The following is a 12,906-nucleotide window of genomic DNA, read 5'->3' as shown; positions in this document are numbered from 1 at the left end:
TATCACTACGCCATCGAGGAGGCCCCATGACAAAATGTTATTCACTCGATCTCTACCATAATTTATTTCAGCATTTACATTTTCGATTTCTTCTTCTTTTTTCCTTTTGTTAACTACTCTTATACAACTCTTTTTGCGTCTTCGAATTTCTTCTTGTTTCAGGAAAAAAATAATACATGCAGGCTGTATAAAAATCCCCCGTTCAAATAGATAAAACGTTCACTCTCGAGAACTAATTTACATGTTTATCACTAAAGTAACCATTAGGAAGGAAACTATTGAAATGGTAACTGATATAACTGCAGATGAAACAATACTTACAGCCACTAACGAAATATCTATTCTTGTGTAGCCTCACAGACAAGTATATGGTGAGTCATTCACTCTTGCTGACTACGGGCGAAGGTCACTGAACTAAAGGGTGGTGGCAAGCAAGCAGGCTTCTGCTCTACCAAAGACGAGGTCACGTGTTCCAGTTATCAATGGCGTACGAAATAAGGAGGAACACAGCTATCTGACGTATGTTTTGGTCCCGTCATTGCACGCAGAACACTTTATCGTCGTGGCCTTGAAGTTCCCTCAGGGCACTCCTACGTAAAGGCTTCTCAGCTAGAAGGATATCTTCCCCATTGAGTGGAGGAAAAGTGGGTGCGTATAGGGGTCCTTCAACTTTCGTATTCTTTTTCATTTCAGAACCCGTGCTGTATAGTCGACTTAATCCAATCTATCCGATGTAGGTTTTAGGTTCTGTTTCTGTTCGGTTATTTCACGTTGTCTTCCTGCTTATGTTATTCGCGACGAAGGTTCTGGATTCGATAATCTGGACAATAACGGGATTGTGTTAGTTGCTTGATTTGGTGTTTTAAGTCCACTTTATGTCCTGTTAGGCTAATCGTGAATGGACCTATAATTTAAAGGGGGATCCGAACCACTATGTTCCTCCACCGAGTATCGAACCCGGGATCCCTTAATTACAAGGCGCCCACGATCCCACTGCGCCATCGGGGATTGTGTCCGAAACGAATGAATCAAATTTGAGTGATATGATATGCAACCATTGGAAGACTATTGAAAGAAAAGCTATGGGAACCTGCCAGTTTTTCTACTGCAGACAGGAAACCATAAACATGGAAGAGAAGCTTATATTCTATGAAACCTGACGCTATGTGCTCGAATACTGGCTAAATATAATCCATAGAGGCATAGCAACGTTAAACAACCTCTTATATGATACATATAGGTTTAAAAAGGTCAAAATACAAAGATTGTGTGCGCCTCACTGATGGCGTAGTGGTAAGGCCTTGTAATCAAGGGGTCTGGGGTACGATACCAGGTGATCGCACATAGTGGTTCGGATCCCACTTTAAACTGTATGCACTTCAGATTAGTCTATCTGTGCCGGTGACTCAGTCGGCAACGCGTCTGACTACCATGCTATAGGTCCCGGATTCGATTCCCGGCCGGTTCAAGCCCGGGAACTTTTCTAACGTTGGAAGCGGCCCCAGCGCCCACCCAGCGTCGAATGACATGGGTACCTGGGGGAAACCCTGGTGGTAAAGGCGGTGAGGGGCGTGATGCTGATCACATCACCCCCACTCACGAACGAATCAAGAAAGTGTGGGGCGGCGTGATGCTGATCACATCACCCCCACTCACGAACGAATCAAGAAAGTGTGGGGCGGCGTGATGCTGATCACATCACCCCCACTCACGAACGAATCAAGAAAGTGTGGGGCGTTACCCCCACACCCCCTATACGCCTTCATGGCGTAGCGCCAAGCACAGGTGAGAACTTTACATTTTTTTTTTTTTTTTTGCATACAGTGGACTTACAACAAAATTTCAACTTGCGATAAAGATTATGATAAGGTATTAAAGAATTGGGTCTAACACATTTTTTTATTGTTTACCAATGACATTATTAACTAATATTCTTAATTTCAGTTTCAAGATGAAATTGGCTACGAAATAAAAGGAGTGGGTTCATATTTCTGTTACGAAATTCCACTTTTGTAGTAGACCTGTGCCACACTAAGTTGTGACAATAAACAAATCTGAGACACTTTCAAAGTATTAAATTTCTATCTACGTATTTTGGAAAAATCTTTCAATATAATACTTTTTTTGGACGCGTCAAATCATAGTATTTAATTCCTGTTTTAGCAGCTTTAAGAAACCTGATTTTTTGGGGGGTTACAAATGCCCTTTCTGCTCCCGTCAAGTTACGCCTATGACAAACAGGAATTCAAAGTAAAAGACTCTCCCGACTAAATCGGGAGACACGTCTGATAGATTTACAATTGGGAAAATCATAATTAAGCGTGTAGTTGAAAACAACCTATTTTCATATATTGCATGCAGCTCTACTTTTTCTGCAATGTGGATCAAGAACTGGGGATGTGGAGAAGCACAACACTCCACGTAACCAATAGTCACGTGACCATCTTTGCTTTCCTGTCATGTTGATCTTCGCGTGGAACACATTTCTCGGTGTTAAGACAGGCAAAATCACCCGATCATCGAAGGGTGCAATATGTGTTGCCTACCCTCCTGCATTACTTGCTCCTATTAAAGCCTTATGGGGAAGAACTTTTTTCCAGGACTGTGCAATACTACTGCACATTGCTTTTCAGTTAGCCAACTATTCCTCTTTCTCAGTTTGGAATTAGCTGCAAACATATTCAGTAGACTTAGTTACGTACTATTTAAACATTTAAAATAAGCGTGAACCAGGATGGATCGAATTCGAAATCTGGATTCCATTCAAAATCAAGATTCCCTCCGAAATCCGGATTCTCCGTTTTTAGTATACGTTTTTACTGTACTTTCTACATATGTATGACTTTTCCAAAAATATTACATGGAAACTTTCTTAGAAATATTAGCGAAAGTAGAAATCTTCCTTTCTACTTGTATTCCATTCATTTGCACTGTATGGATATTTTATTTCGTACTGATGTGTATGAGACTTTACAATAATCAGAAAATACATTGTAGTGCATGCGAGAAGGAAAATATATTTATTTCTAATTTATTTTTCTTATTTTACGTCGCCATTCTACCTTTTTGTTTAATCGCGACGATGATGATAAATGATTAAATTGTTACGTGAAAGGGTTTATCAAATTACCGAAATCCGATAAAGTTAAAGATAAAACAACATAAATTTCATGAATACAATTGTCCTTCATTGACATCTGACAAAATACAATTATGCCAGATATTAGCTCATCAGGTGTTTCGAGTGGATTGATTGATTGATTGATTTGCTTTATTTTACTTCGCCTTTAGTGCCACTTTTGCCTAATTTGCAAAGATGAGGATGAGTGATGATATGATGAAATTGATGAATGGACACTCACAAACATCCACGCCCAGGCTGGGATTTGAATCCGGGACGCCTGGCGTCGTAGCTCAATGTGCAAACCACTCCGCCACAGGGGCCGGCTGTTTCGAGTAGAGAAATGCACCAAGTTTATAATCATAACATTAATAATAATATATAAAAGTAATGGTGTCATTGCAAATGATGTATTTAGGGGGTGCAGGGGGTCTTTTTCCCCAAAGTTCATGGTATTATTTAAAACACCATCCCAGTTGTATTATTAAGACACAGAATGTACACATGATTCTGATTCCGAAGCTTTTGGATATATTCATGCTGTAGTTCCCAACCTTTTTTTACTGACCACACCCTTCACCAAACCCCTGCAATCACGACACACGTTCATTTGAATTTCTAATTATTATTATTATTATTACATACAATTATATGTAGTATCAGATATTCAACTGAAATGAAGTACGCCCTGGTAGCCGAGCGCTTTGAGTATACTGATAAACAAACTCTGTAAATTCACCTTACAGGGGTGACTTTGGTTTGTAACAAATAGACGTCCACAAAAGGCAAGTTTCCTCGTTCTAAACAAAGGTGAGTTTTCCTTCATGAACTTGGGAAGCGCATTTATCCGCCCGCGAAATGAGGGGTGGTTATACTCAGCCGAGCTTAGGGGGTGCATTTGCACTGTATGCAGAAGAAATGGTGTAAATACACTCCCTTAGCCAGGGTAAGCATATTCACCACATACATTTGCTAGAGGAATAATTACAAAGCCTAGACTAGTGTGAGAAAACTCACCCCTGCTTAGAAAGTGGAAACTCGGTCTTTGGAGACTCCTATTTGTGACAAAACTCACCTCATATGTCGTAAGCTACTGACTCTTGATGCAGTTCATCTGCATCGTCGCGATTAGTCAAAAAATGGCAGAAAATCGGCGTCCAAAATTCAATTCAAGTCCAAATTGAAATTAAGCGCTTTGGTAAAATACTTTGCACTGCTAGCACACGCATATGCCGAGTATAAACTGACTATTACAATCGCACGATAGCACCAAGCGGGAAAATTAATACCGTTGTTGACCCTTTGGTATAGATATTCTCAAAATAAAACGACGTATTAAAGGGTTGATAGCAAATAGTAGAAAAGCTGTATGGAATATGGAACACACAAATAATTTTTTTTTAATATCGTGTTTAGTGTTGCCCACGAGACGAGACTTTGGCCTTTCTCGTCTCGAAAATATTCGTTTGTCTTTGGACACATCGTCAATCTCGTCTCGTCTCGAATTCTTAAAAGCCTGTCCCGTCTCGTCCCGTGGGCAACACTAATCGTGTTGTCAGACCCGTAGCTAGGCAGGGACGAGGGAGGCTTAGCCTAACCTGGGTGCTTAGTCCCGACTCTCAATACGTGAGCACGGAAACGACCATTTGTTATCACCCCAACTCGTGATTGGAGAGAAAATCGTAGTCCTGACTGGTCGTTAACGAGTGCCGACTTCGATGGCTTACGAGTTCTCGCTAACGACTGAGAATATAGTCTGTGATGCACTCAAAACAAGTTTGTCGTAGAGGCTACACCCAAAGAACCAATGAGATTGCGAGAATTAAAATCGAGAGTCGTGAAGAATCGATCGATCTTCCTAAAAATCGATTGTGGTTTGTTTACTGTCTTACGAAGTTGGCCAAATGTCGAAATTGATCTTAAATGTAAAACTGCACGGAAAAATAAATAGTGAGTTTATTCGAATAGATAATATTCATGTATGTGAGTGGCACTGCATGAGGATTTTTCGGAAGAAAAAATAAAACAAATCTATGCACTTACCAAATTAGCTAATAACGTCAAGACTTAAAAAAGAAAGAAAAAAGTTGTACAATGTTATGAATGTCCAGCCCAATATTTTTTAAAGATGTAATACTAGTTTTCTTAACTGCATAGAAGGCAGGGAGAGGGAGGGTTGTTTCTTTCAAATTTATTATGAAAAGAGGTGTTTCAAATATGTGGTAACTTCTCAGTCCAAGTTCCGATCGTTTAATTCAAAATTAATGGTGCAATGGTATTTTTTACACGGCTCGATTTTTTATCTGTATTAACACATCGTTACCACACATTCTTTATAGTTTTAGTGATTTCTTGCTGCATTCGTGTGAAGAACGATTTTTCCCTTCCACACATACCTACATGATTGTTTGGGAGTATATATATATTGCAACATATTGAAGGTTAGGTTTTTCTTAGTAAATAATATTTTACGAAATTTTAAGGGCAAAAACACACACATATTCCTAAAATGAATGTTTTGCTTGTCTTTGATACAAATAGCTGATTGGTATCTTACGTTTTAGGTTAAGCAGGTTAGATATAAGGCTCTTAGAATTAATAAAACATTCCTAAATACTTTCGTTGTAAGGTTGGGTTAGTCAGGTTTAGGGTTCTTAGCATTATAACAATATCTCTAAGTGAACAAAACATCCAGCCTCAAGCACAAAACTCCCTTCGAACCTTGATGAAAATCTGCTAAAACTCCATGTCTTACATAACCGGAAACCAAGATTGATTATTTGCTGCAAATCACAGCTACATGTGTAAGCTCCTTTAAAAATCGAAGTATCTCGGGTAAATAATACTTTGTGTAGAATTTAACAGTGCTAATTCATTTCTCCAAGCTTCAAACTTACCTTCACATATTGTTTCCAGTTTTCCAAACTACTTTCTAATACATCTATAAAATTTGCAATAATGAAAAAGAAAGAAAAAAGAAAAGAATATCATTCAACATTCGGAACCGTTTCCAACTTCTCTATTAATGGCAGAATATTGATTTTCGGTAAGTAATTGTGGGAGTTTGTGAATGAGGGCTGATTTTCTATGAGCATTGTAGGAATATGTATGCATTTTATCCTAATTTTCCAAATTTTATTTACAAAAAAAAAATTGAAAAATCGAACGAACACATCAAACATTGGGAAATACAGGAGTTATCCATTGTTGACATAACATTAAAGTGCAAAAGCAACCTTTTGATGTAATTCTTTTATGGCACATTCCTGGTAAATCCAGGTTCCTCCCCTCACTAATTCATAATTTATTGAATGGAGATGGAAGTATACAGAATTTCTTTGCATTACCAATACAAGTGTGATTTTGATCAGTGAAATGTACAGAAAACATACCTCAAAAATGACAAAAATATGCTGTCATACAATGAATTTGCTAAAAAATATGCCTTAGGTTTTTTTATGCATTTACATGACAAATGACAGCATCATCATAGCATTCACAGAAGATAGGAAATTTAATTTGGTGTGGAGAAATAAGCTAGGATAAAAACATGACAAAAATCTGAGGCCAGTAAGGGGAAAAAAATCTGAACATATACTTACTGATTTCATCAAGGTGCTTTGTCAAAAATGAAAATTGTTACTTCTGGAAGTTTATGACAGCCACACAATCTTCATTGTGTACCTCAACCTATCTACTTACCATTCAAGTTAACATTTCTGGAGGTGTGAATATCCTTAGCTAGTTATATGCAATAGCTTATGGCAAGTTGTGAATATGCTTAACTAGATGGCACCTCCATTGCAGGAAGAACACAATAATTGCATGACAAATTGTATGCTGTAACTTATTAATGCCTAACAGAACCAAGAAGTTACAGAACTGGAATTGTAAATTTACACAAAGATCCAAGTTGTGGAAATTATGGGAGTGCAATACAGAGACATGTTTTTCCATTTCATAAATTTTCAGTCAATGATAATGTCTCTAACATGTAAATTTTCCATTCCTAGATGCTATTTAATGATTGGTACAACAACTATAATTCCTCAAAACTATTTATTCAGTGAAGTGTAATTTTCAGTCGTTATAGTACCGAGACAGTGATGTGAAAAGATTTATGAATTATAATGACAATCTTAGTGTAGGATTTCCCTTACTCTTTGAGTGGAGTGGAGTTTTAAGTCCACTTTTGTGCACAGATAGGCTAATTGGGACTGGACCTACAGTTTAAAGTAGGATCCGAACCACTATGCCCCACCGGTTCTCAAACTTGGAACCTCTTTATTGCAAAGCAAATATGTTACAACTATGCCATTGGGGATGCACCCCTACCATTTGAAGTAGATGTAACAAAAATTATTGTGGATGCCGTATGCAAATGGAAATATAGCATCAAAAGGTAAAAATAATAATAAAAAAAAAGTATCTCAAGAGATTGAAAATGAAATCTGGAGTACCCTTGAAGTTGAGGTAATTAAGATTTGACTAATCTATTAATGGGGAGACTGTTCAAAGAAGTCCTCCCATTAATGACTATTGCAATATTGTTGTACGAGAACCAGATGGACCTAACTTAAATTTATGTAATTTTCACGAGTGATTATGTCTGAATATAAAAAAGTCAGTAATTTGAAGATACTTAAATCCTCTTTACCACTAATGAGAAAAGCTGGACATGGGTGAATCTGACTCCAAACACGGCTTTTTTAGAGTTACGTTCCTCTGGTTCTCACACGGCAACATATGACATGAGGTCGTCTTTATGCACAAAGAAGCTACAGTTTAAAGTGGTATCTGAACCATTAAGTGCCTCTGCTGAGTATTGAACATGGAATCCCTTGATTACAAGATGGCAACATGCAACATTTCCAATACACCAATGAAGAGGCTTGAACTGTCAGTGAGCAAATGAGTAAAGTAAACCAATTTCAGATAGAACAGCACTGAAAAATATATTTGCAATGAAACTTTTCTAAATCAAGTGGGAGGTGATTGTGTACATTATGAAACATGTATTCATGAAATCAGATACACACTGATGCAGACCTTTTGTACACAGAAAAGGCATAGTTAAAAAAAAACTGACTAGATGGGAACTTTGCATGTAATATCAGCTTTTTAAAACTTTAGGAAAACCCTTTTGTGTGTTCTGTTACAGCTCTTGCAATAACAATCTTCTACAACAACACACTACTTTATGGCAAAAGTAACTAAGGCAATGAAGTACATTGATATTTCATAACGACAAACAAGGCTTAAAAACTGTTGCAAAGGGGAAGCTTCAAACAGAATAAAATAAACCTTTTCATGTTTCATCTTGCATATGAAAATATAAATCTCCTTTCTTTAAAGAAATATATTTTAAGGTAACAGCCATCCAAGCCATATGAAATGGCTGATGTGCATTTTACTGAAAAATTATCTGAAAATTATGGCTCAAGCAGATATTTAGTTTTCTGTTGGTTGAGTTCCAATCTTCAAAAAAACTTTCCAGCAGGTAGTAAAAATAAATAAGTGAACCATTTAAAGTATTCCATAATTAAATGAAAGAAGTGAGGAATGTTACAATGTTATATTTCAAAAAGAATGTCCCAGAAACAAACTTAATAACATTAAAGCACATCTGAAGATTCACACACACACACACATGCAGAGTTGACAGTGGATGGAAAACTGAATTTTCTTCCATCCCTTCATCTTTGATTTTTGTTGCCATAGGAGGGCGATAGTGAAGCACCATGTTCTTTAAAAGACACTTCCATTTTTGTTCTAGGATGCCAATGGTCCATTACATTAGACAGCTATGCACCTCAGGAGTGTTTTCACCAGCACCATCTATTGGTGTCATGACCCATGGTCCTCTGGATACCCACTGTTACCTGCAAAGATAAAGAAAGGCCTGTCCTGAGTTTCCACTGTAGATAATAAATCTCTCAATAACAACTGAAAGTAACTTCACTCAAAAGATTTTAAAGGATCAGCAGGAATTCAAGTATTAACTTATGAGCACTTCTATAATCTATTCCTTTACTTCAAAACATCTAAAGTGCACATATCCGGTGATGGTTCCCCCAGTCTCTTATGAAGAAACTGTATGTTAAATTTGGCAATCCTCTAAAGTGCCACATTTATAGAAATTTTGAGTACTTTTGTTCAAATTGCAATGTCAATGTTTGACTTCTAAAAATACGCAAGTGTTCCACAAAAGCTCTATTTCCATAGCAAATGGAATGTTGAACAAATGAACATGTAATAGCCCCATCTAGTTGCTGCACTTTTTTACACTCTGTGCAGTGCAGGTGTATCCAGTGTCAAGAGTAGTGCAAGGAAATCACGTTCAACCAACTAGACGGAAAGCAGTGTTCCAGTTAAGAAGATTCAACAAATGCCTGTCTGCTGCTTTGAACGGTCATTTGATTAGTTACCACACACCACCTGACCATACACCAGTCCGAAAGGTAGTGCAGACACCAAATACACTACTTGACTCCAAATCAACAAACTTAGACAACTCAGTGTTGCACCGTGCAACCAACTAGACGCTTCAGTGCAAAGAGAGTCAACAAGTGCAGTCAACTAGACGGGGCTAATGTGTTATGACTCCTAGATGTTTTATAAACTTGCCTACAACAAACGAGGTTAGATAAATTTATCATCCTTAATTTACGTTCTACAAATTCTATTACATTTCAATAATCTTGTTATTCATATCCAAATTAAACATGTATCATATTTAATCACATGCTCATTGTGTGGCAAACATTATAGATTATGCTAACTGTGAATGTTATGTGAAGGCTTCCATGTAAAGTATTGTCTGGAATAAAAATATTTATATGATTTTATGAAACATTCACGTAACATTTCTATTAATAAAAATGCTTCCACATAAAATTGTCCCTAGCATGGTCTTGTTGTATACTGGTAGGGTTTCTTCTTATTATTATTGTTACTACTTGTATCTAAGAATAAAACGTTTTGATAAACATTTCTGAGTTCTTCAAATGTTAAGTTTAAAATTTGCGGATAATGCACATTTTGTAATAATAAAAAGGTGAGAGAAGAAAATACTAGACTTATTGTAGAATATAGATAATTATGAAACAACACTGCACATGTATTCATAATACAGTAATGGTAATAAACATAGTACTTCACATCTTTAATAATGCAGTTCATATATGAGATGAGTGCAATTTAAATACTTCATGGAAAAATTATTAACAATAATTATTCCAGACTTAGAACATCTACATACCTAACAGCCAAGTGTTCCTTGTACCTGCCTTATTCTTATATTGACAAAAGTATCTGATGTTGGAATTCCTCATGTGTCCACCCTGGATACCGAGAGTAGTCACAATATTTTCATTTTAATCGGCTATCTGCAAAAGAGGAAAAGTACTGTAACTTTTGCACAAATAATTGGGTTAACAAGTTGAGGTATTGATCATAATAAGATACTGCACAAAGTTAATGATTTTTTTAAATATATATATATATATATATATATATATATATATATTCATGTTATTCTGAATGAGAAATACCATCCATCTGATGTTACACATTACTCAGTTGTTTACTTCTGATTTATTTGAAAATAGCAACTGTTTTGAAAACCCCACAAATTCACCTTTTACTGTGTTCCAATAAAAAATAATAAAATATTAAAAGAATATCACTCTAGAACTGTTATTGCCATGAGCACCTTTGATTTGGTTTGTCTTAACAATTATAATTGTATTGTTTTGTCCATGCAAATAGGAATACGAGATAAAAAGTGATACAAATTTGTTTGCTAATCCAGAACTATATGGATAGTATTGAAAATAAACTAGCATGTTCACTTGCACAATATACCTACCGACATGGCCAGTCAGCCACTCATTTCAGTATTTATGTTTTATTACATTTTATTGTAGAAGCTGTCTAAAACCCACCACATGATGGATGTCAATAGGTGTTATATGAAACAAAAATAACGTACACTATCTTACCTCCTTTTAACATCCAGCTGCTCTGCTTGTATCAATGGGAACTTCATCCATTGTGAGGAGCAATAACCACCATAGCACTGCACACTTGCTCTATACACTGGCTGATGACCTATAACCATCTGGCTGGTACCTCCATGTTGTGAAAATGAGAGCTTCTAGCACCTATAAAATTATTTCAGAAAAAATAAATATAAATTCTCTTACAAGCAAACTTCTATCAAACAGTTCCCACTGACTCAAAGATTTTCATGCTTAAAATAAATTAATGCTACGCACTATCAACACATGACATAAGGTAGTTAAACTGAGTGCATTCTGTTGATGGTTTCATATAGAAAAAAATATTTTCCCCTTTTCAATTGATGGCTATGAATACAGTATACAAAGTACCCCCTCCCATGCACACACACACACATATACATTACTAATGACATTTTTGTCACAAAAAAGGTTCTCTCTCACCAGTGTCTGGGCAACGGAACAGAGTACTTTCACTTTTACTGGTGCTTAGGTTAGATTTTGTGATTACAATAAAAAAAGATAATTTTACATTCCCGTCGTGATAAAAAAAAATAGATTTGGGATAAATTCTAACGTCCGTAACTCTGTAAATATACGTTTCTATGCCCCCAAGCTTCTGATATAGTCTTAACAACAGTTAATCCTTCCATAGGGAATTTTTCATGGAAATTCGAGGGAGTACGTAATTTAGTACACTCGACCTGCAATTAATACAACTTAAAATATAGTGTCAAAATTTCCTTTAAAATCTTTATCATCAGTTCACGTACTGTATAAATCATGCGTACAATTTTTTCCCCCTATATATAACGTATGGTAGTGGTGCCTAATTGAAGTATTTTATAGTACCGTTATTTCATTTACTGGTTGCAACAGGACAATACGTTGCAGAAAATTAATTGTTCTTATTTTGTGCGGCATCGTTATTTTACATTTTGATGTGACGTGGGTGGAATGTAGGCATACATTTCCCAGGTGTATCAAAATATATTTTGCAGTAGTATTTTATTTCGCGATTGCTAAGCTTAAGAGGAATGTTGCAAAAATATCAGCTCTAATTCTTACAAAGTACGTGGAACAATGTAATTAACAATAAAAAGGAAAATGGCACGAAGTATTTATTCTTTAGGTACATCGTAGCAACAATTCACAATACATACGTATTTCAGTCTCCCCCAGATTTGTTCCAATTGCCCTTATGTTCATACCCAATAATATTAATAACATACTAATATGACGTACTTACTCGAAATACGACTGAAACGAAGTGGGCTTGCAATTCTTCTTTCTTCAAAACCATCCTCCGCAACAGCTGATAGTGTCCATCTTGAAAATCTGCAGCCGTGAACGAACTCGGTAGGTGCCTGGCTTGTGAGTAGGTTCCACTCGTTTTCTGTTAGCGCGTGCGTAACCGTATTCGTTAACGAAGAGTGGAGACTACACTAAATGGCATTCGTTAGCCTTTCTTGACAAAAACGTCACGAACTCGTTAGACCTTAACGTGTTGACAGTTCAAGACTTAGGCACCTGGACCGAGACCCCTTTCATCGTATTTCACAATGTCCTTCCATGCTTCTTCTTCACATGCATGTCAGAAAGAATTTACAAGTTTATTGATATCTAATAAATTTGCATCTCTTATATCGCAAACGGGAACATTTACTAGGGGCAAGTGAGACGGAACAATGCATTCCCTTCAATTTCAAAATTTTAACTAATAATTAAGTTTAAATTATCAATTTTTTTCAACGAAAAAATAGT

At 36.4% G+C, this 12,906-nt stretch overlaps 1 long non-coding RNA gene across 2 annotated transcripts; it reads right to left on the bottom strand.

Moving 5' to 3' along the window:
• Positions 1–8,768: 8,768 nt before the first annotated feature.
• Positions 8,769–12,624, bottom strand: LOC146002127 (uncharacterized). 2 transcript variants are annotated; one of them, XR_014443680.1, is made up of 4 exons: positions 12,392–12,624; positions 11,115–11,286; positions 10,383–10,509; positions 8,769–9,003 (listed from the first exon to the last, which is right to left on the bottom strand). It is a non-coding gene; the product is annotated as an uncharacterized LOC146002127 (long non-coding RNA). The 2 variants fall into 2 exon arrangements; XR_014443679.1 differs by having other exon boundaries at positions 11,125–11,286; positions 12,392–12,618.
• Between the last annotated feature and the right edge of the window lie 282 nt (positions 12,625–12,906).

The sequence above is a fragment of the Lepisma saccharinum genome, chromosome 18, assembly GCF_977018435.1.
Source record: "Lepisma saccharinum chromosome 18, izLepSacc3.1, whole genome shotgun sequence".
In the NCBI taxonomy this organism is placed as follows: domain Eukaryota; kingdom Metazoa; phylum Arthropoda; class Insecta; order Zygentoma; family Lepismatidae; genus Lepisma; species Lepisma saccharinum.
This window is presented reverse-complemented; position numbering and strand designations above follow the sequence as displayed.